Raw genomic sequence first — 22,075 nt, forward strand, 5'->3', positions numbered from 1 at the left:
ACTAGTAGGTTGGACGTCTGTATGCAATTTACGAGTTGTTTGCGTGTCTGTACATCAGCATGCGGCATTATTTCGATAATTTACGAGTAGTTTGTAGGTCTGTAGGCTATGCAGCGTGACCCCCAAGCTCGTTGGGGCGAGTGTTTTGTACCAGTGTAATAAATGAACTACATGAAATCGATCCCTAAATAAATTGTTCCGAAGTAAATAATGTACACTCCTTCCTCTCCCCATCAGCCCAGAACAGGCTGAGTCCTTTTCCCACAATTTTCCCCCCCAGAGCACCATCTTGGATTACATCATGGAAGGGACGAAGGGACGACTGTGCACTAAGTCAGTTGGACTCCAGACCTCATGGTGAACATACTGGAGGGATTTACAATTGAATTCACTCCAAATGACCTAGCAACTGAGCCTTTTTCCCACCGGTTTTAGGGAGGGAGTGTGGGAATGGAGGGGGTTTACCAGAGGGGGAAAGGTTAATTAATTAATCAATTTACTTAAGTAGTCAAATAACTCAGACCTGAAAGTGTACCTGTAGCAATGAGGGAGGATGTTTCCTGAGGGGTGGTGATGTGGGTGGGGGGGGGGGGGCGTGGGAGGGTGCAGAGAAAAATAGGTTAAGGACCTGTCAATCAAAGAGGGCAATAGGTTAACGACATGTCAATCAAAGGAGAATAATAGGTTTGCCCTTAGTGCTTACCTGTCCCTGATGTAGGCAATCCACACTAACAAAATGCACTGGTGCCACACTCATCCCACTACTGTCACCTAGTATGTACAATCCTAACTGAGGTACCCCAAATGCTTAATAATTTGAAAACTGAAAAAGAGCAAGACCCATTTTGGGGGGGGGGGGGTGGCTAAGGAAGCATACACTTGATGGACAGAATCCAGTGACTATTTTCTGAAGAATGGCATTTATGTAACTGCAGAGGTAATTCTGAGGAATTTGTCTCCCACGAACCTTAGTTATTCCGATCTTCCAGTACTTCAGTAACTCTCCAGTAGCAGGGCATTTAGGTCTTTATAAAACCTTAGAGGAGGTCAAGGAGCAGCTCACCTGGCCGACACTTTATAAAGACATTAGAGGTTTAATCAAAGAATCCCGAGATTGTAAGAAGGGAAAACCCAGTAACTCCAGGGCGAGGGTAATGCTGTAGTCGGAATGGGAAGAGCATCAGCTGAATACATTGTTTGTTGATTGCATGGGCCCATTCCCCAGAACAAGAAAAGGCAATATGTATTTCTCGTAATGGAGGATGCCTTTTCCAGGTGCGTTTGGTTGATACCTAACCAGGATGTCACCGGTCTAATCACCATCTCTCATCTTAATAATATATTTAGGTGGTTCAGGTCACCATGGGTGTTGATTATGGATGAAGCTCCTGGGTCTCTGTCAAGGTCGTTTGAACAATTCTGTTTTGGCAATGGGATAAAACATTGTATCACCACACCTTATTGTCCTCAGGGTTCCTTTGCCAATAGCATTAACCGCAGATTGATGTCAGCCTTGATTATTTACCACTCTAAATCGCTCTAGAAGAGGGATACCACCTTGTGCTGGTTAAACTTAGCGTTTAACTCCACACTTAGCATGAAGTATACCAGGCCACCCCAACTAGTATAATTCTCACATATCCCATGAATTCACTGCCCTCCAATTTATGGGAGATAATTGATCTTTAACCTGCATCTATCACTCTGGAGGTTCTTAGGGAGAAATGGGGGTGAGCTCGGGCAAATATTAGGAAGGTTCACGATCGCCAGGAGTGTTGCTATAACACTATGATGCGCCCCTTTCAAGAGAAGATAGGGGATCTTGTCTACATCAGGACCTTCCTGGGCGGACTTTCTGGGATAAATGCATAGGGAAGCTTGCCCTGTGTTTCCTAGGTCCATACTTCATTGCTAAAATTTTAAGCCTTTACAGTCTTTGGTCAAGGACCTGGGAAAGGGGAAGGTCATAAGGGTTCATCTCAGTCAGATTAAACATTCCAGCGGAGTGAGTGGTTCTTAGTCCCAGGAGAGGCTTGTTAATGTCTGAGATGGGGAGGTTAAGCCATGGCACCACTGAGTTAGTAGACCGTTCTGTCTGGCGCCACTGGCTGTGCTCCTGTTTTTCCTTATCTAGTGTCCTATTCAGACTACTATTAACATTTCTCATTTTATTTTATTTTCTCTTCTGCATTTTGTTCAGGGCATGTTATTTTGGTGTCGTTTGTGTTGCTCTAGTCAGCTCATCATTGAATACATTGGTTGTGTACTTTTCTTTAAGTGCAAGAGAACCCAAATAACAGTGACTCTTTTTTAAGATAAAATTATCATTAACCACTTTTAGACCTGATGAAGTAATTTTCACTGTCCAAATGGGCTTTGTATTGGGTTCATGTGATGACATGGGGCCGGACGGGGTGGCCGAGCGGTTCTTGGCGCTACAGTCTGGAACCGCGCGACCGCAACGGTCGCAGGTTCGAATCCCGCCTCTGGCATGGATGTGTCTGATGTCCTTAGGTTAGATAGGTTTAAGCAGTTCTAAGCTCCAGGGGACTGATGACCTCAGCAGTTAAGTCCCATAGTGCTCAGAGCCAATTGAACCATTTTTTGATGACATGGGTTTCCGATATGGAGAAATATGCGGAAGGATTTGATGGAGGTAGCTATGCTGAATTATGCCGTTAATGAGATACTGTGCCGTTTCTGTACCCCTTTACGCAAGTAGATCAGAATATGCTGTTTTGGGTCAGGTTGATTTGGCCCTACCAATGACCAAGTGGCCTCCATGACAGAAATAAGCCCTGTCTGCGATACGCAACTGTTTGAGACATTAGCAGCTATGGTCTTGCTATTACAGGGAGAACCACGCTCTGCCGACTTTGTCCATTGTTGGAACTCACCGAGGCCTTAGCTTTGGCTGGGATGTAGTACTGCCTTCAAGAGGCGTTGCACATTTCTCACATAATGGCGATTGCGAACAATATCGGCACTGGCTATGTACCTTACTACAAACCTTTCCTGTGACATAAACCAGAACCAAACAAGGTATTCAGTAATTGCGCAAGCATGTGCACCGCAGTTTGACCAAAAGTATGTGTAACATATCAATAATTCCACAGTTTGTAATGCTACTTGCAAAAATTTCAGATACTCAGCTTCCTTCAGGGGACGGCCGACTAGGGTGCTGTGTTCGTGAGCTCTGCAGAGCTTTGGACGACCTTGCAGTGAACTTTCTCCGCCGAGAAGTCGTAAAATACGAGAGTGGGCAGCGTCGCATCAAAAACAAAACAAAAAAGAAAGCTTTCGTCCTTGTGACCTCTGTCTCGGCTTTTTAATTTGTCCTTTTCACATTTTCTTATCTAGCTTAACAATGTTATCTTCAGGAGTGGGCGAGCAACAAAGACATGGTGTCAGCAAAGAAATACAAACACAAAAGAAAATTCTTCAATAATAACTACTTTTGCGCATGTCGTAGTTATTTACGCTTGCTTGCCGTGGTTCAAGTAGTATTAACTTGTTGTTGTTGTTGTTGTTGTGGTCTTCAGTCCTGAGACTGGTTTGATGCAGCTCTCCATGCTACTCTATCCTGTGCAAGCTGCTTCATCTCCCAGTAACTACTGCAACCTGCATCCTTCTGAATCTGCTTAGTGTATTCATCTCTTTGTCTCCCTCTACGATTTCTACCCTCCACGCTGCCCTCCAATACTAAATTGGTGATCCCTTGATGCCTCAGAACATGTCCTACTAACCGATCCCTTCTTCTAGTCAAGTTGTGCCACAAATTTCTCTTCTCCCCAATCCTATTCAGTACCTCCTCAATAGTTATGTGATCTACCCATCTAATCTTCAGCATTCTTCTGTAACACCACATTTCAAAAGCTTCTATTCTCTTCTTGTCCAAACTATTTAGCGTCCATGTTTCACTTCCATACATGGCTACACTCCATACAATTACTTTCAGAAACGACTTCCTCGCACTTATGTCTATACTCGATGTTAACAAATTTCTCTTCTTCAGAAACTCTTTCCTTGCCATTGCCAGTCTACATTTTATATCCTCTCTACTTCGACCATCATCAGTTATTTTGCTCCCCAAATAGCAAAACTCCTTTACTACTTTAAGTGTCTCATATTCTGATCTAATTCCCTCAGATCACCTGACTTAATTCGACTACATTGCATGATCTTCGTTTTGCTTTTGTTGATGTTCATCTTATATCCTCCTTTGAAGACACTATCCATTCCGTTCAACTGCTCTCCCAAGTCCTTTGCTGTCTCTGACAGAATTACAATGTCATCGGCGAACCTCAAAGTTTTTATTTCGTCTCCATGAATTTTAATACCTACTCCGAATTTTTCATTTGTTTCCTTCACTGCTTGCACAATATACAGATTGAATTACATCGGGGAGAGGCTACAACCCTTTCTCACTCCCTTCCCAACCACTGCTTCCCTTTCATGTCCCTCGACTTTTATAACTGCCATCTGGTTTCTGTACAAATTGTAAATAGCCACTCGCTCCCTGTTATTTTACCCCTGCCACCTTCAGAATTTGAAAGAGAGTATTCCAGTCAACATTGTCAAAAGCTTTCTCTGAGTCTACAAATGCTAGAAACGTAGGTTTGCTATTCCTTAATCTAGCTTCTAAGATAAGTCATAGGGTCAGTATTGCCTCACGTGTTCCAATATTTCAACGGAATCCAAACTGATCTTCCCCGAGGTCGGCTTCTGCTAGTTTTTCCATTCGTCTGTAAAGAACTCGCGTTAGTATTTCGCACCCGTGACTTATTACACTGATAGTTCGGTAATTTTCACATCTGTCAACATCTGCTTTCTTTGGGATGGGAATTATTATATTCTTCTTAAAGTCTGAGGGAATTTAGCCTGTCTCACATATCTTGCTCACCAGATGGTAGAGTTTTGTCAGGACTGGCTCTCCCAAGGCTGTCAGTAGCTCTAATGGAATGTTGTCTACTCCCAGGACCTTGTTTCGACTCACGTCTTTCAGTGCTATTACCTTACCATCGCTAATATTTCCGAGCTGGAATAAGTGCATGTAGACTAAATTCACAAGGTCGCATGCTCAAACGCACTATGGTTCCTTTCCTTCTTCCACTTTTCCCACAAGCATTCCTTCATCACACTAGTTCTAGAACTACAGGGATACCCTGTCATAGGTTACTTTCTTATCCTTACGATAACCATTACTACTGCTTACTATTTAGGATGTTATTTGCTAATATACTATTTGTTACAATGTAATAATTTCCAGTCTGCTGTTATTTCATGTAAACCTAGTTCATTCGGTTGTATTGGTGAAATTTGGATTGTGGACGAAACTACCCAGCAACCCGCACACCGCCAGAGCTGCGCCCAGCAAAGACGCAGACAGAGGCGAGGCTGCAGGGCACGTGGAGGAGGGAACCAATAGGTTCCTGCCACAAGCTAGGAGAGAGGCGGCGGCCCGAAGCCGCTAGGAAAGGTGGGAAGCCTGCTGAAGTCAGGGCCAACTGCCGCCTAGACAGCTGTCCCTTTCATTGGGAATGCGGCCGACTCAGGCGGCCAGCCCGAGGCGCAGAACTGCCATACAGCCACCCAACTTCTCCCCCACCCCACCCCTAACCAACCGATTGGCGTTCCCTAAGGCTTGCCGTGTGCCAGTGACCCACTTTCTGGCCGCGCCCTGGGAAAGCCCTTCCTTGCCGCACTGTATACCGCTGGCTGTCTACACTCGGGCGGAGGGACTTCGCAAGTCGCGCATAGCACCGCTACCCCCTTCTCCCAGCCGCCGCAGATGTTTTGTAGATGCGCCGCCCTGACGTCGTCGATTAGGCGGATGCACTTTAGAGCACATGCCACGTCAGAGGCGACACCGGCGGCACAAGTCGTCGGCACTCTTCAAATCACAGCAAAGAGACTGGTGTGGGCCCATAGCCATACACTCTCACGGTGGCCAACGCAACAGCAGAGGTATCCACTGCACATCCTCACGCTGTCCCCTCCTTCCCAACATGCCCTCCATCCATCCTGTCAAGTGCACGATGCACCGCAAACCATTTAACGCGTGTGTCACTGCAAGTGAGTGTTGAAGCTTTTCGTCTGCAGTCTTTGTCTTAGTTGAATTGTTAGGAAACACTCAAGTTCACCACAATCCTACATCAGTTATTCCATGTGATCTTTAAGGAGGTACTACTAATGTATCTCCGTATTGTAATATCTTTATAATTAATCAAATGTTCAGATCTATGTGAAATCTTATGGGACTTAACTGCTAAGGTCATCAGTCCCTACACTTACACACTACATAACCTAAATTATCCTAAGGACAAACACACACACCCATGCCCGAGGACTCGAACCTCCGCCTGGATCAGCCGCACAGTCCATGTCTGCAGCGCCCTTGACCGCTCGGCTAATCCCGTGCGGCTATAATTAATCAATATCAAGTTGTTATTATTACTGAATCACCGACCCCTGACGTATGTGTCACCGGTTTCATTGTATCCATGTCTTAACTTTACAAGCAAATACGTAATTTAATGATTAGACTCTACACACATTTGCCGGATTTTTCACGTCTTAGCTTACCCTAATTTGTATCTATATCTGTATCACACTGTTCTAGCAGAGTCAGTTCCATTTATGTATTTTTAAATGTTTACATATAAAGTGAAATTTTAATGTTCGTTGGCATTATTTTGGGTTTGCTTTGTTAATCGGATTTGTCATTTATCTCAAATATTAATTCTTGAGGTTCTCTCACTAAAACTACAGCCTTCATTGATGTTAGGTTTTTTACTGCATGACCACTATGTCTTTCCATAATCCTCTCATGTCAAATACGGTATTCCATGATGAATTAATTATTATAATATATTTAAGATCAATGACGATATGTTCACATGTCTTGCCAGGCAATGTGTCCCCTTACATCACCCTCAGAGGTAAGAGACGAAAGCGCTATGGCCACCCTTTATTCCTATACAGACGTCGTCATTGGGCAGTTTACCTTAGAAGTGTGTGTGTTTCATCTAAATTTGTATATACATGTTACACCATGACGATTGGAAACCAATCCTTTTTCTTTGATTTCTGTCTGACATTTGTCCCAACTACCACGGTTGTAAGCAACTCACGCAGAATTTTACTGGGTCTATACCACACCTATCTTACTCTAAGCTGTGTACATACCGGCACAAAATACAAGTGTTAAGGAGGGGCAAAAAACAAAAAATTGTTCAAATGGCTCTGAGCACTATGGGACTTAACATCTAAGGTCATCAGTCCCCTATGACTTAGAACTACTTAAACCTAACTAACCTAAGGACATCACACACATCCATGCCCGAGGCAGGATTCGAACCTGCGACCGTAGCGGTCGCTCGGTTCCAGACTGTAGCGCCTAGAACCGCTCGGCCACACCGGCCGGCTAAGGAGGGGCCAATGCAAGTTGTCGACCTATATGGACCGTGCACTGCGAGGTCAAGGCCCACATAAATCGCCATCAATGACAAGTGGCACTGTTTATGTGAACAAATTTGCGGTACGTCACACTATGTTAACAGTGATGCTAAGAGATGAGCAATGACAATGTACTGCATTGTGTTAAGCAGAGATAAGTTTTGCGGACAGAGTTTCATGCTGGATTATGGTCTGGGAGTCGATGGTGTGAAGCCAGGTGCGTGTTAGCCTGAAGGTTGAATTTTACAACCTGCAGCAGCCCGGGTGGTGCTGGCTCCGACAGACTGGGCTCCAGCAGCAGGGCTTTGATGCGGCCCGAAGGGCAGGCGGCATTTTCGGCAGAACACAGCGTGGCAAGCACAAAGTCTCCCCTAAGTGAAGAGAGACGCTGCTTCACCCTCACCTGTTTCGCCTGGGTTCACAAAAGCGTCGCCGATGACATTGCCAGAAACCTCCGCAAATCCCCCGCTTCACATCTTTCGAGCGTGGGACAGAGGAGCGGAATATGTCCATTTAGATGCTGGCACCATGGGAGCGTCTGGAAAGTTTCCCGGATGAGGGTGACTCCCACATGCGACTGCCATTGGGCAGATCGATGTGACGTTAGCAATGTTTCCCGCGCGTTCACAGTCGAGCAGGAATAGCGCTCATTGGTTAAAAATCTGTAAAAATGTTGCGACTCAACAGTTGCAGCAATGGAGCGGTAAGCCGCACTAGAAGTGACACACTCGCGTTTCGATGTTCATCTGATGCGGGCGCAGTACTCTGTACCGGGCGATGCAGAGTAATTGCGGAGTAGTTGCTTACCTTATCCGGAACTCCAGATAATTTCGCAGAACTGTGGTTGTAGCAATATCACAGCTGATCGCCATAACAGCAGACGAGAACTACCGGCTGGGGACCTTGCCATCGAGCAGAAGAGCAGAATAGGTAATTTATGCAGCTCCAGCCGTATCACAATCGGCTGTGCAGTTCTCGCATTATTTCAGTGATTACACACTGATGGAAAGAAAGTGGCCTACAATCTTGTGCTCTCATTCAGTTAAGGGGAAATGCGAATCCGCATTACTGGTTTTAAGGTTGTAGGTTCGTGTTATACTCTTTCATCTTTTTTAAGATATTAACCTGTCCACATTCAAGAGGCATCACTTCGTTAATGTGATTTAAAAATACATGTAAATTCTCAAATGCAATAAATCTGATTATCTTTCCCGATATTTCAGGCTGCATACGTTGACAGACGAACCTTATCCTACAACCTAGTCAAAAATTTTGGTGAATTTCACTTGGTGTTAATAATTTATATGCATCGCTATTTTCCATCAGGCAAGCGACCACACCCACTCTGATTCTTCAACACAGGCCTGTGTTACGTATTCATATGCAATTAGGCGCATACGAAATTCATTGGGGGAATTTGTAATAGAATTCCGAGTTCAGTAAATAGTTCATTTGCATATCGCCTTTTGGTAGAAGAGTAGAACTCGGAGGTCGCTTCGCAAACGTTGAAATAAAGCGACTCACTAAGAAGGGTAGTGTCCAGCAATGAAAGCACACTATCTCAATGCAGTTCCTTGACACACGACAGATTATCCCGTCAAAGCAGAGTTCCGCCATGCAAGGCGTATCTCCTGTGGAGCGTTGTAACTGCCACTAGCACCTGCTGTCCGCCCGGGCGCACCCTTGCTCGCGACACACCGCCGAGCCCCACTGCTCCACACACGCTGCTGTTCCACCGTCAGCCTGCGATGTCGTGTCGCTCGCGAGCTGGCTGTCCGCCAGCTCTGTGTACAGACTCTACTCGCACTCCCCTGGCGAAACCAAAGTATATCTGCGAGGTAAACACTTTGCCCAACGATACGGGCACTACTCATGCGAAACTCACATGTCACATTCACCAGTGTGTAATGTGGTACAAAATGTCATTTTAATACTTAATGACAGTACTGGGATACAGACCTTGACCACCACAGAGGTGGTCAAGAGTAATCACTCACGAAACCTATGTCGTGTGAGTAGGGCCTCCCGTCGGGTAGACCGGTGGCCGGGTGCAAGTCTTTCGATTTGACGCCACTTCGGCGACTGGCGCGTCGATGGGGATGAAATGATGACGATTACAACACAACACCCAGTCCCTGAGTGGAGAAAATCTCCGACCCAGCCGGGAATCGAACCCAGGCCCTTAGGATTGACATTCTGTACCGCTGATCACTCAGCTACCGGGGGCGGACACGAAACCTATGGTATATAGCCTCACCATCAAAAGCTAACGATGTCTATAAGGCAACAACTCTCTCTGTAATTTAAAGCTGACGTGGGAGTTAAGATGTTCCTCTACATTGAGTATCTGCCTGCAGCTATCAAACTTCCAGTTAAAGTCAAATATAGTAGTCATTTCCACAAGGCTGTTTGATTATAGTAATTTATTTTGTATTACTGGCCAGTATCGAGACATAGCTCACTTACAAGCTCGAAGCTAGTCAGTAGGGCAAATAAAGTACTAGGTTTAAATCAACAGTCTTGTAGAAACTATGTGTTTCTTTGAACTTGATGCTCACCCAGAAGAAATCAATTCCAGTTAATCGTCCACAAAAAATTCAGTAATAACGATTTACATACGTACAATTTGAATCAGCAAAGTTTGTGATTTTGAGACGGTTCGTTTTGATTTCAAGAACTTTCCACTCGCATAGAATAACTCGTTTGGTTCCGTATTGTTAATCTAAGAATTTGCTGCAATGACCAAAAACGACCATATAATTCCGTTTTTGCTCATTTTGAGATACAGAGTCCTAAAGTTAAATCTGCAGTTGAGATATCAGAAATATTCAAGCATATGGCTTCTTGCTAGAGACCAACATTTCTTTCTGGCATTATAGGCGCAAAAGTGGAGGTAATGGACTTGTATCACTATTGATATAAGCCCTTCATATGTGCTCGATTGTTCACTCTGTTATGCGTGACCGTACTAACCTTGTCAAAACTCTTAGCCCACTGAGAAATATTTCCTTATTCAATAGGGGTATATTGAGCGAAGAAAACGACAACATAACTGGCAACTAAATGGCTTCATTTCAGCAAAAACACTATAACAGTTAGGGGAGATCTCACATACTGCACTTAGTGGCAACTCAACAATAATATTATGAGAAAGACAGTATTCGTAAGTTTTCTCTATATGAAATGGGAGCAAAATCCCTTAGTCTTTTCACGTGGCTCCACGAAAATAGGTCCAGCGATGACATGTATCGCTACAGAGCTATATGTTGAACAGGAAATCCGCTAAATTATATATCCATATGGTTCCAACCACATAGTTTTTAGGGAGTCTCGACCACATCTGTTTGAAACCAAGTTAAGCTGAGTTTTTCTCAGCGCAAAAACTCCTAAAAGGACCCATTCAGTAAATAACACAGCAGTACATATGTTGTGCTCTGTCTCAACAACTTTAACAACACCAGGCAGTAAATTTATCTACATCTACATATCTACATGACTACTCTGCAAATCAAACTCAAGTGCCGGCCAGTGGATTCAAAAAAATGGTTCAAATGGCTCTGAGCACTATGGGACTTGCGCCTAGAACCGTACGGCCACCGCGGCCGGCTCAGTGGATTTATGGAACCACTTTCAGACTATTTCTCTATCTTTCCATTCTCGAAGCACCTACGGTAAATCGAATATTGAAATCCAGCTGCCCAAGTTCGGATTCCTCTTATTTTATTTAGATGATCATTTCTCCCTATGTACGTGGCCGACTACAAAATATTTTCGCATTCTAAGGAGAAAGTTGGTGATTGAAATTTCATGAAAATACCTCGTCGCAACGAGAAAAGTCTTTAATGATTGCTACCAAAGTTCGCGTATCAAAACTATGACGCACTCTCCTCTGATTCGTTATAATACAAGATTTTCGATCCACTCTGTCAGTTCTGCTTGGAAAGTATCTTATACCGCGCATCACTACTCCATGGTAGGACTTACAAGAGTAGTGCAGCTAGTCTCGTTAATACATATGTTTCATCTTTTATGTGTTACACCAATTAAATGCTGATTTTGTCGTCTTCCTCATAACATTTTCTTGGTGATTGATCCAGTTTAAGACGTTTAATTTTTCTCCACTAGCGTTCAGTTCAACTGACAGCGCTTAGATTTGTGTGATTTATGGTGTAGCCAGAATTTAATGTATTCTCCTTTCGTCGATCATCTTCGATTGTCTAATGTGTGTGTGTGTGTGTGTGTGTGTGTGTGTGTGTGTGTGTGTAACTTTCCGGAATTGTACTAGAACCCGAGATTTTAAATGCACTTGCGCAGTGATTGCTTGGTACAGTTTTGGCTTGAAAATGACACAGTAGTTATCTGTCGAAATATTGGCGCTTGTCGACGATGTCACCCTGCTACATTCCCGTAAGTTATTTGAACACTGTATACGCCGGAAATACTCACGTCTCACATTGTTTAGAAGCAGTATGTGAGGAACGGTGTCAAAAGTCTTCCGGAAATCTAGAAATAGAGAATCAATATCAGATATGTTGTCAGTACACTCATTAATTCGTGTGAATAAAGAACCAGTTGTGTTTCACAAGAACTATATTTTCTGTATCGTTGCTAATTGCCAGTAGATTCTTTTCTGCAAGGTAATTCCTAATTTTCGATCACTGTATGTGTTCCAAAATCATTAGGAAAATCCGACGTCACTGATACGGGTCTGTAACTCAGCGGATTACACTTGTTTCCTTTCTTGAGTGTTCGTGCTACCTGCGTAGCTTTGCAGTCTTTAAGTAAGGTTCTTTCTTGGAGCGAGTGGGTTTATTCGATTCCGAAGTATGGAGCTATTATCCCAGGATACTCTGAAAGGAAACTAATTAGTATACAATATGGACCAGAAGACTGTTGATTTAAGTTGCTTCGCAATACTGTGGATATATATTTCTTAGTTACTCATATAGGCAGCTTTTCCTGGTTCGAATTCTGATAACCTCGCAGTTGAGTGCCCCAAAAAGTCGTCTGGAATGTTTACTTCGTCTTCTTTGTTTGAGGACTTTTGGAAAGCCATGTTTAGTAACTCTGATTAAGTGGCGCTGTCATCAGTAACACTAACATTGTTATAGTGCAGTGAAGATACCGAATGTGTCTTTCTATTGACGTATTTTACATACGACCAGAATCAGTCTGGATTTTGCTGCCAGGTTTTGAGTATTAGTTTCGTTGTGAAAACTACGAAAAGAAGCTTCACCGAAGTCCGCCCTAAATTTCAAATAGCTCTAAAACATCGCCAGTCTTGGAGGTTTTATGCTGTTTTAAATTTGCCATCGTTTCCTCGATGCTTCTGCTACAATGTACTGACATGTCTTATACCATGGGAGGTTAGTTCCCTATCTTATTAGTTTAGTTGATATAATACTCTCCGTTGCAGTCGACACTATTTCTTCAAATTTAATGCACATCTGTTGTACGTTTATGCATTTTGGAAAAAGAAGATTGTCCCTTGTGAAGGAGTCAAACGAAGTTTTTTAAACACATATATCGTCCGTTAATTTTTGGTGGACTTGGATATTACGGTATACACCCTCTATCTGTAACGACCTTGTGGTCACTAATCCCTGCATCCATCACTGTGCTCCCTGTCTGTTCGAATTATTTTTTGCTAAAGGGTCAAGTATGTTCTGCAATTCTAGGTGGTTCCTGGACTCGCTGCTCGAAATAATGCAAATTCTTAGTCAGTTTCATGCTTACTATCGATTTTACACATCTACATTCGCCGTGATGTAAAGGTAGGTTCACTTCACCACCACTGCAATTGTACACGTAGGAAAGACACCGAGGTCATTAGAGACGAAGACTAATATCAGAAAGTGTCAAGGATGGGCAAGGAAAATCGGCCGCGTCCTTTCAAAGGGACTATCCCGGTGATTGCCTGGAGCGGTTTAAGGAAATCACCGACAACCTAAATCTGGATGGCCGGACCTCCGTTAGAACCACAGTCCTCCAAAAGGCGAGTCCAGTTTTATGTATGGAGTATCGACTTGATATGAGACTAAAGTTTTTTTTTTTTTTTCAACCTTTCAGAAACTGCGTCATCTGGGTCTGGTGCTAAGTTAAAATAACAAGTTATTAATTTATGCCGGTTGTCATGTATAACCACTACACCTACTAACTCAGGAGAATTATCTACTTCAATTTCACTACAAGGTAAACTACTTGTAACAGCGTCATACTCGCCATCACCAACTATATTCACCTACCCTTTCTGAACACCATTAGGTCTTTCGTAAAAATTCCGGCTGAACTTATCTCTTGGTCTGGGCAGATTTTGGTACGTACAGGGTATAACGATTTGAGATCAGTCGAGCTCGGGTTTTTTCCCATCTCGCTACGACAATTTATAGCTATAATACTGATGATTCTTATGTCTAACTTCGTCCTGTGATTGATTTGCACCCTTTGAGGCTGATGCACTTCTTGTACTTTTCTGAAACGCTGTAACGTAAAAACAACCAGCCCACCCATGCAGACCTTGATACCCGTTGGGCTGCCTGCTGTTTAAAATTGCCCCCTGACCTGCCAAATGGAGCCTGAAACACAACAAAGTACGCATTAGGTCTTGTCGGCGATGCTACAGACGGTGAGATCTGTTTTCTTCTCGCAAGATAGACTGGTAGGCTTTACCATTTCACACAGTCGCCGGAAACCAGAGATAATCTCTTCTGATCCAAAGCAACAAAGATTATTGGTACCAACATGAGCGACCATCAGTTGTTGGCTGAATGCTTGGGACCTCATGGTATCTGGAAGCACCCATTCCACGTCTGAGATAACCCTGCCCTCAATATGCACACAGCGTGCAGATTGGTCTTCTTACCCTCCATAGTTGCCACATCGCCTTTTTTTGAGTTATCGGTCTTCTGACTGCTTTGATGCGGCCTGCTGCGAATTCCTCTCCTGTGCCAACCTCTTCATCTCAGAGCAGAACTTGCAAATTGCGTTGTCAATTATCTGCTGCATGTATTCCAATCTCTGTCTTTCTCTACGGGTTTTGCCCACTACAACTCCCTCTAGTGCCACTGAAGCCATTCCCTCATGTCCTCTCATTCTGTCTCCTCCCCCCTGTCAGTGTTTTCCTCATACTCCTTTCCTTTCCGATACTGTGCAGAACCTCCCCAGTCCTTACCTTATCAGTTATCTAACGTTTCACAACTGTACAATGCTGTACTCCAAAAGTACATTCCCAGAAATTTCTGCTTCAATTAAGGTCTTTGTTTGATACTAACAGACTTCTCTAGGCCAGAAATGCACTTTTTGCTAGACTAGTCTGCTTTTGATAAACTACTTGCTCCGTCCGGCAGTGGTTATTTTGTTGCCTAGGTAGTAGAATTCCTTTCCTTCATATACTTCGTGGTCATCAATCCAGATGTCAAGTTACCCGCTGTTCTCATTTCTGCTAATTCTCATTACTGTATTCTTTCTTCGATTTACTCTTAGTCGATATTCTGTACTCATTAGACTGTTCATTCCATTCTCGAGATCACGGAATTCTTCTTCACTTTCACTCATGATAGCAAGGACATTGCGAATCGTATCAATGATATCCTATCACCCTTACTTTGAATTCCGCTCTAAATCTTACTTTTGTTTCCATCATTGCTTCTTCGGTGTAGAGATTGAACAGTAGGGGCAAAAGACTACATCCCTTTCTTAAACCCTTTTCAATCCGAGCACTTCGTTCTCGGTAGTCCACTCTTATTGTTCCCTCTTGGCTCTTGTACATATTGCATATTACCCGCCTCTTCCTATAGCTTACAACTGTTTTTGTCAGAATTTCGAACATCATGCACCAGTTTACATTGCCGAATGCTTCTTCCAAGTCGACAAATCATATGAATGTGACGTGATTTTGTTTTAGTCTTCCTTCCATTTTCAACCGCGTCGTCAGAATTCCCTCTTTGGTAAGTTTACCTTCCCTAAACCCAGACGTTAATCCTCTGTTTTCTTCCCATTCTCCTCAATGTTATTCTTATCAGCAACTCGGGCGCACGAGCTGTTAGGCTGATTGTGCCATAATTCTTGCACTTGTCAGCTCTTGCAGTCTTCGGAACTGTTGGCATGATATTTTTCCGAAAGCCAAATCGTATATCGCCAGAGTCATACAATCAACACACCAACGTGAATTATCGTTTTGTTGCCACTTCCCCAATTATGTTAGAAATCCTGATGGAATTTTATCAATCCCTTTTGCCTAGTTTGATCTTAAGTCCTCCAAAGCTCTCTTAAACTCTGATTCTAAAACTGAATCCCCTATGTCTTCTAAATCTACTCCTGTATCTTCTATCACATTAGACCAATCTCCCCCCCCCCCCCCCTCATAGAGGCCTGCAATGTATTCTTTCCACCTATCCGCTCTCTCCTCTGCATTAAACAGTGGAATTCCGGTTTACTCTTAATGTTACCACCTTTGCTTTCAATGTCTCTGGAGTTTGTTTTGACTTTCCTGTATGCTGAGTCTGCCCTCCCTACAGTCATTTCTTTTTCGATTTCTTTACATTTTTCATGCTGACATTTCATCTCAGCTTCCCTTCTCTTTCTATTTATGTCATTTCTCAATGCTTGTGTTTCTGTATTCCTGAATTTGCGTGAACATTTTTGTACTTCCTTCCTTCGTCGATCAGCTGAAGTAATTCTTATGTTACCCATGGATTCTTCGCACTTACCTTCTTTGTACCTATCTTTTCCTTTGCAACTTCGGTGATTGCCCTTTTTAGAGATGTCGATTCCTCTTATGTGGTACTGCCTACTGATCTACTCCTTAATGCTGTATCTACAGCCTTAGAGAACTTCGAGCCTATCTCGTCATTCCTTAGTACTTCCGTATACCACTTCTTTCTACATTGATTCTTCCTGACTAATCTCTTAAGCTTCAGCCTACTCTTCATGACAACTACTTTGTGATTTGAGTGCATATTTGTCCCTGGGTACGCCTTACAATCCAGGATCTGATTTCAGAGTCTCTGACCAACTGAAATCTCCCCGTATCACCTGGCCTTTTCCAACTATACCTCCTCCTATTGTGATTCTTGAATAGAGTATTCGCTATTACCAATTGATATTTATTACAGACTTGAATTAGCCTTTGTCCCGTGTCATTCCCTGTCTGAAGCCCATATTCTCCTGTAACCATTTCTTCTACTCCTTCACCTACAACTGCATTCCAGTCCCCCGTGACTATTAGATTTTCATTTCCCTTTACACACTGCATAACCCTTTCAGCACCCTCATATACGTCCTCTATCTCTTCGTATTCAGCTTTCGATGTCGGCACGTATACCGGAGATGTCGTTGTCTGTCCTGTTTTACTGTCGATCCTGATACGAACAACCCTATCACTGAACTGTTCACAGTAACACTCACACTGCCCTTCCTTCCTATTCATAACAAACCCTACTCACGTCATACGATTTCTGCTGCTCTTGTTATTATCCTATACTCGTCTGACCAGAAATCATTGTCTTCTTTCCATTTCACTTCGCTGTCCCCTACTACATTTAGACTGAGCCTTTGCATTTCCCGTTTCTGGTTTTCCAGCTTCCCTACCACGATCAAAATTCTAACATTCCACTCATCGACTCACAGAACGTTACCCTTTCGCTGGTTATTCAATCTTTTACTCATGGTCATCTCCCCTTTGACAACCTCCTCCCAGAGATCCGAATGTGGGAACCTTTTGGAATCTTTTTCCAATGTTGAGATTATCATGACACGTTTCCAATTACAGGCCACATGTCCTGTGGATATTCTTAATGTGTCTTTAATGCAGTGGTTTCCATTGCCTTTTGCATCCTCAAGCGAGTGATCATTGTTGATTTTTCCGCCTTTAGGGCCAGTTTCCCTCCCCAAGGACTACAGAGTGCCCTGAACCTCTGTCCACTCGTCCGCCATCTTCGACAAGGCTGTTGGCAGATTGAGGGTGACTTCCTATGCCGGAATCCTCTGCCGTCAGTGCTGATTGTTAATTAAAATTTAAGCGGTGGCGGTTATCGAACCCGGGATGGGGGACGTTTTTAATTCTAATAAAAGCAAACTGTGCATGACGCTTTTCGGAATTTTTTCCGCGCTCAGAAATCCAAGTGCAAAAGCAGTACAGGGTTACAGTGCTACCAGGTGTGTACGTAACATGATAGACTACTGTCATCTCGTGTTAGTAGACAGCTGATAACGCTGTTGTTCCTCTCCTGCCTTTGTACTTTGTGAGCAATAAAGTCATTCTTCACCTGCTGTATGACTTTTTATGCGACCTAGCCACCTTAACTACAGATCTACGAACATTTACTCAATGACACTGAAAGGTATCTTGTTTGGGACTGTTTAATTGATCGAGAATGTAGACAAAATTTAGTGTGCTAACTAAATTTATTTGTTTTAAACAAGACATATATTAAACTAAACAAGTTATAGATTGAATACCCTAAACAATTAACAGGTGATTTAATTTTTCACTGGGTGGTTTCTGGTTGGCAACGACAGTTTAACTAGATGATCAGTGAGTCAAGTAATCTGGCGCTAAAAATGTGGATAACGCAAGCTCAATTGATCTGATGCAGAGCAGACTTTGATTGATCAAATCTACTGAAGTAGGTGCAGCTGAGAGCAAGTGGCGATTGAGATGTGTATGCCCTGACAATGTTGTGACGTGACTTGCACTCTCAAAGATCTTTATCTAAATCGCTTGTGCCTTGGAGCTTGTTAGTTCTAGCTATGAGGTGTAATAAAAATTCTGTCTCTAAACGCTTCTCAGATGCCGGAGTTTTCTTATACAACCAAGGCGGCAGAGGAAAGTGGTTCACTGGCCTATTTTCACTATCAGCGAACATGAGAACACGTGAATTTTAATTACGTGTAGCTCTGAACACAATGCCCAGTACACAACTCCACTGTTTAGATGCATTCCTTTAGACTGTCATCCCAGCCCATGCTTCTGCCGGTGCCATGGCAGGTAACATGGCATCGTTCTGCTGTAGCCCTGGCTCAACGAGGGGCTGTCCTGTCAGCCCTGATTGGCCGTGGACCTGTCTGGCAAGATTTGCTAAGGGTTGGGCTCGCCGCCAATTACTTACAGTTCCCAACATGCCGTTTCTAGAAGCTAATAATCATAAAAATACCTCATGCTTTTAGCACCCTGCCAGGCTTCATCGTCTCCTAAAGCAGTTAACTTTCTAGAGTCTCCCTCAAGGTGCGTCAGGTTGTTATGAAATCTTTAATAATTTTCCGTGTGCGAAAAATAGGGGAGAGAGTAACTTGTCCTCTCTCAACACCTTTCTGGCTTGGAATACACTTCAGTTACAGACACCATTTTGAAGGCTACATACAGCGTCGCCTCCTATAGGAACTTCACCACCTGTCTGAACTTCATGAAACTATAGGAGCCGAAGGAGGAATATTCTACTACACACCGCAGGAAATTGCGCATTTTTTCGATCGAAATTGGTCTTGAAATAAAATGTGTTGCATTCCTTACCGAACGCTCCTCGTACATTTCGAAAGAGGTTTATAGTACTTCACACAAGAATCAACGCGTTTTTCTAATTCCAAATGAAGTAGTTGTTATTTGTATTATCGTTACCCCTGCAAATAAATGTCTGACTTTGTGTTGTTATTTCTACATACAAGTATTTTGTACAGTACAACAATTTCAATACCTAAGTGACAGCTACAGAAGAATTCATTAATTGAATAACAAATCTCGCGTGTAAATAGCCACATCTGTGTCAAATAAGTAAGATATAAAACGATTTATAAAACACTTCCGTAAGTCCAGTCGACGTTATGGAGCCTAAGTCGTTGTTGTACACACCTTCTCCAATAACAAAGGTATGAGTTTGGCTTCTGTTCAAGTATCATCCAAAGTATCAAATGCTTAACGCAGAGTAATCACCAATTCGTCTCAAGTAGTCCTTTACAGTATTCAATATTTTCTCATAACTCGCTTGACCAGTGGCATGTATTTTTACAAGTAATGATCAAGTTTCCATAGGCGCCTAAGTAGTTCTCTTAATGTATCATGTAGCACCGTTATGCCTCCTCTCAGTTGAAACCTACAGCACCATGCAGTTAGAGCACAACGCTCAAGTCTTTAAATGCAACCCCACACACACATAATCAATGATCAACGGCATGAGGTTGCATAAAGGAAATTGAAACAACTACATTAGAGACACATAACGAGTTTCCACAGGCTAAGTGGCCTATAATTAAAAATGTGTCACGACATCTCTCCATGGGCAAAAGATTTCCGAAGAGTCTCCCAGTCGGATCTCCGGGTTAGGACTCGAAGGGAAGGTGACCGTGAGAAAAATATTGAATAATCGACGAAAGTATAGCGTTTTACGAGTCGGGGAGTGGAAGGTCAGAAAATTGGACGTGGTAGGGAACCTGGAAAATCTTAAAAGAGAATTGCAAAGGCTAAGTCTAGATACATTAGCGGACAGTGAAGTGAAATGGAAAGAATACAACGATTTCTGGTCAGATGAGGATAGGGTAGTAACAAAAGAATAGGACTTGTTATGCATAGGAAGGTAGGGTAGAGATCGTGTTACTGCGAACAGCTCAGTGAAAGGGTTGTTCTTCAGAATGGACAGGAAACCAACATAACAACTATAGTTCAGGTATACATGCCGACATCGCAAGCTAAAGATGAAGAGAGGCCCCTGAAATCGTAGTACAGTACATAAAGGGAGATGAAAATCCAATAGTTACAGGGGACTAGAATGCAGTTGCAGGGAAAGGAGTGACGGAAACGTTACAGGAGAATTAGAGGCTTGGACATGGAATGAGACAGGAGAGACTCTAATTGAGTTCTATGACAAATTTCAGCTTGTAATACCGAATAGTCTGTTCAAGAATCAAGGAGAATGAGGTATGCTTGGAAAGGTGGGATATACGGGAGATTTCAGTTAGATTAGATCATCGTCAGGCAGAGAATCCGAAATCGGATACTGGATTGTAAGGCGTACCCGGGAGCAGGTATAAACTCAGATCACAATATATCAGTGATGAATAATTAGGAAGAATCAATACGCAAAGAAGTAGAACACACAATTGCTAAGGAATGACGAGATACTCTTGAAGTTGGTTCAAATGGTTCAAATGGCTCTGAGCACTATGGGACTTAACTGCTGAGGTCATCAGTTCCCTAGAACTTAGAACTACTTAAACCTAACTAACCTAAGGACATCACACACATCCATGCCCGAGGCAGGATTCGAACCTGCGACCGTAGCGGTCGCTCGGTTCCAGACTGTAGCGCCTAGAACCGCTCGGCCACTCCGGCCGGCTCTTGAAGTTCTCTAAGGCTATAGATAAAGCAATAAGGAATAGCTTAGTAGGCACTACCGTTGAAGAGGAATGGGCATCTCTATAAAGGGCACTCACGGAATTTGGAACGGTAACTGCGAAGAAACAATGGTTTTTTTGGGTCATCAGTGTTCTGACTGGTCTGATGTGGCCCACTACGAACTTATCACCTGTGTCAACCTCTTCATATCAGAGTAGCACTTGCAACCTACGTCCTCATTTATTTGCTGGATGTTTTCGAATCTCTGTCTTTCTCTGTAGTTTTTGCCCTCTACAGCTCCCTTAAGTACCATGGAAGTTATTTCCTCGTGATTTAACAGATGTCCTATCATCCTGTCCCTTCTCTTTATCAAGTGTTTTATTCCTTTCCTCTCCGATTCTGCGTAGAGCTTCCACATTCCTTACCTTATCAGTCCATCTAATTTTCAAAATTCTTTGGTATCACCACCTCTTAAACGCTTCGATTCTCTTCTGTACCGGTTTTCCCACAGCCCATATTTCACTACCAGAAATTTCTGTACTCTATATGTACGAGGGCAGTTCAATAAGTAATGCAACACATTTTTTTCTGAAACAGGGGTTGTTTTATTCAGCATTGAAATACACCAGGTTATTCCCCAATCTTTTAGCTACACAACACTATTTTTCAACGTAATCTCCATTCAATGCTACGGCCTTACGCCTCCTTGAAATGAGGGCCTGTATGCCTGCACGGTACCATTCCACTGGTCGATGTCGGAGCCAACGTCGTACTGCATCAATAACTTCTTCATCATCCGCGTAGTGCCTCCCACGGATTGCGTCCTTCATTGGGCCAAACATATGGAAATCCGACGGTGCGAGATCGGGGCTGTAGGGTGCATGAGGAAGAACAGTCCACTGAAGTTTTGTGAGCTCCTCTCGGGTGCGAAGACTTGTGTGAGGTCTTGCGTTGTCATGAAGAAGGAGAAGTTCGCTCAGATTTTTATGTCTAAGAACACGCTGAAGTCGTTTCTTCAATTTCTGAAGAGTAGCACAATACACTTCAGAGTTGATCGTTTGACCATGGGGAAGGACATCGAACAGAATAACCCCTTCAGCGTCCCAGAAGACTGTAACCATGACTTTACCGGCTGAGGGTATGGCTTTAAACTTTTTCTTGGTAGGGGAGTGGGTGTGGCGCCACTCCATTGATTGCCGTTTTGTTTCAGGTTCGAAGTGATGAACCCATGTTTCATCGCCTGTAACAATCTTTGACAAGAAATTGTCACCCTCAGCCACATGACGAGCAAGC

Source organism: Schistocerca serialis, chromosome 1 (genome assembly GCF_023864345.2).
Source record: "Schistocerca serialis cubense isolate TAMUIC-IGC-003099 chromosome 1, iqSchSeri2.2, whole genome shotgun sequence".
NCBI lineage: Eukaryota > Metazoa > Arthropoda > Insecta > Orthoptera > Acrididae > Schistocerca > Schistocerca serialis.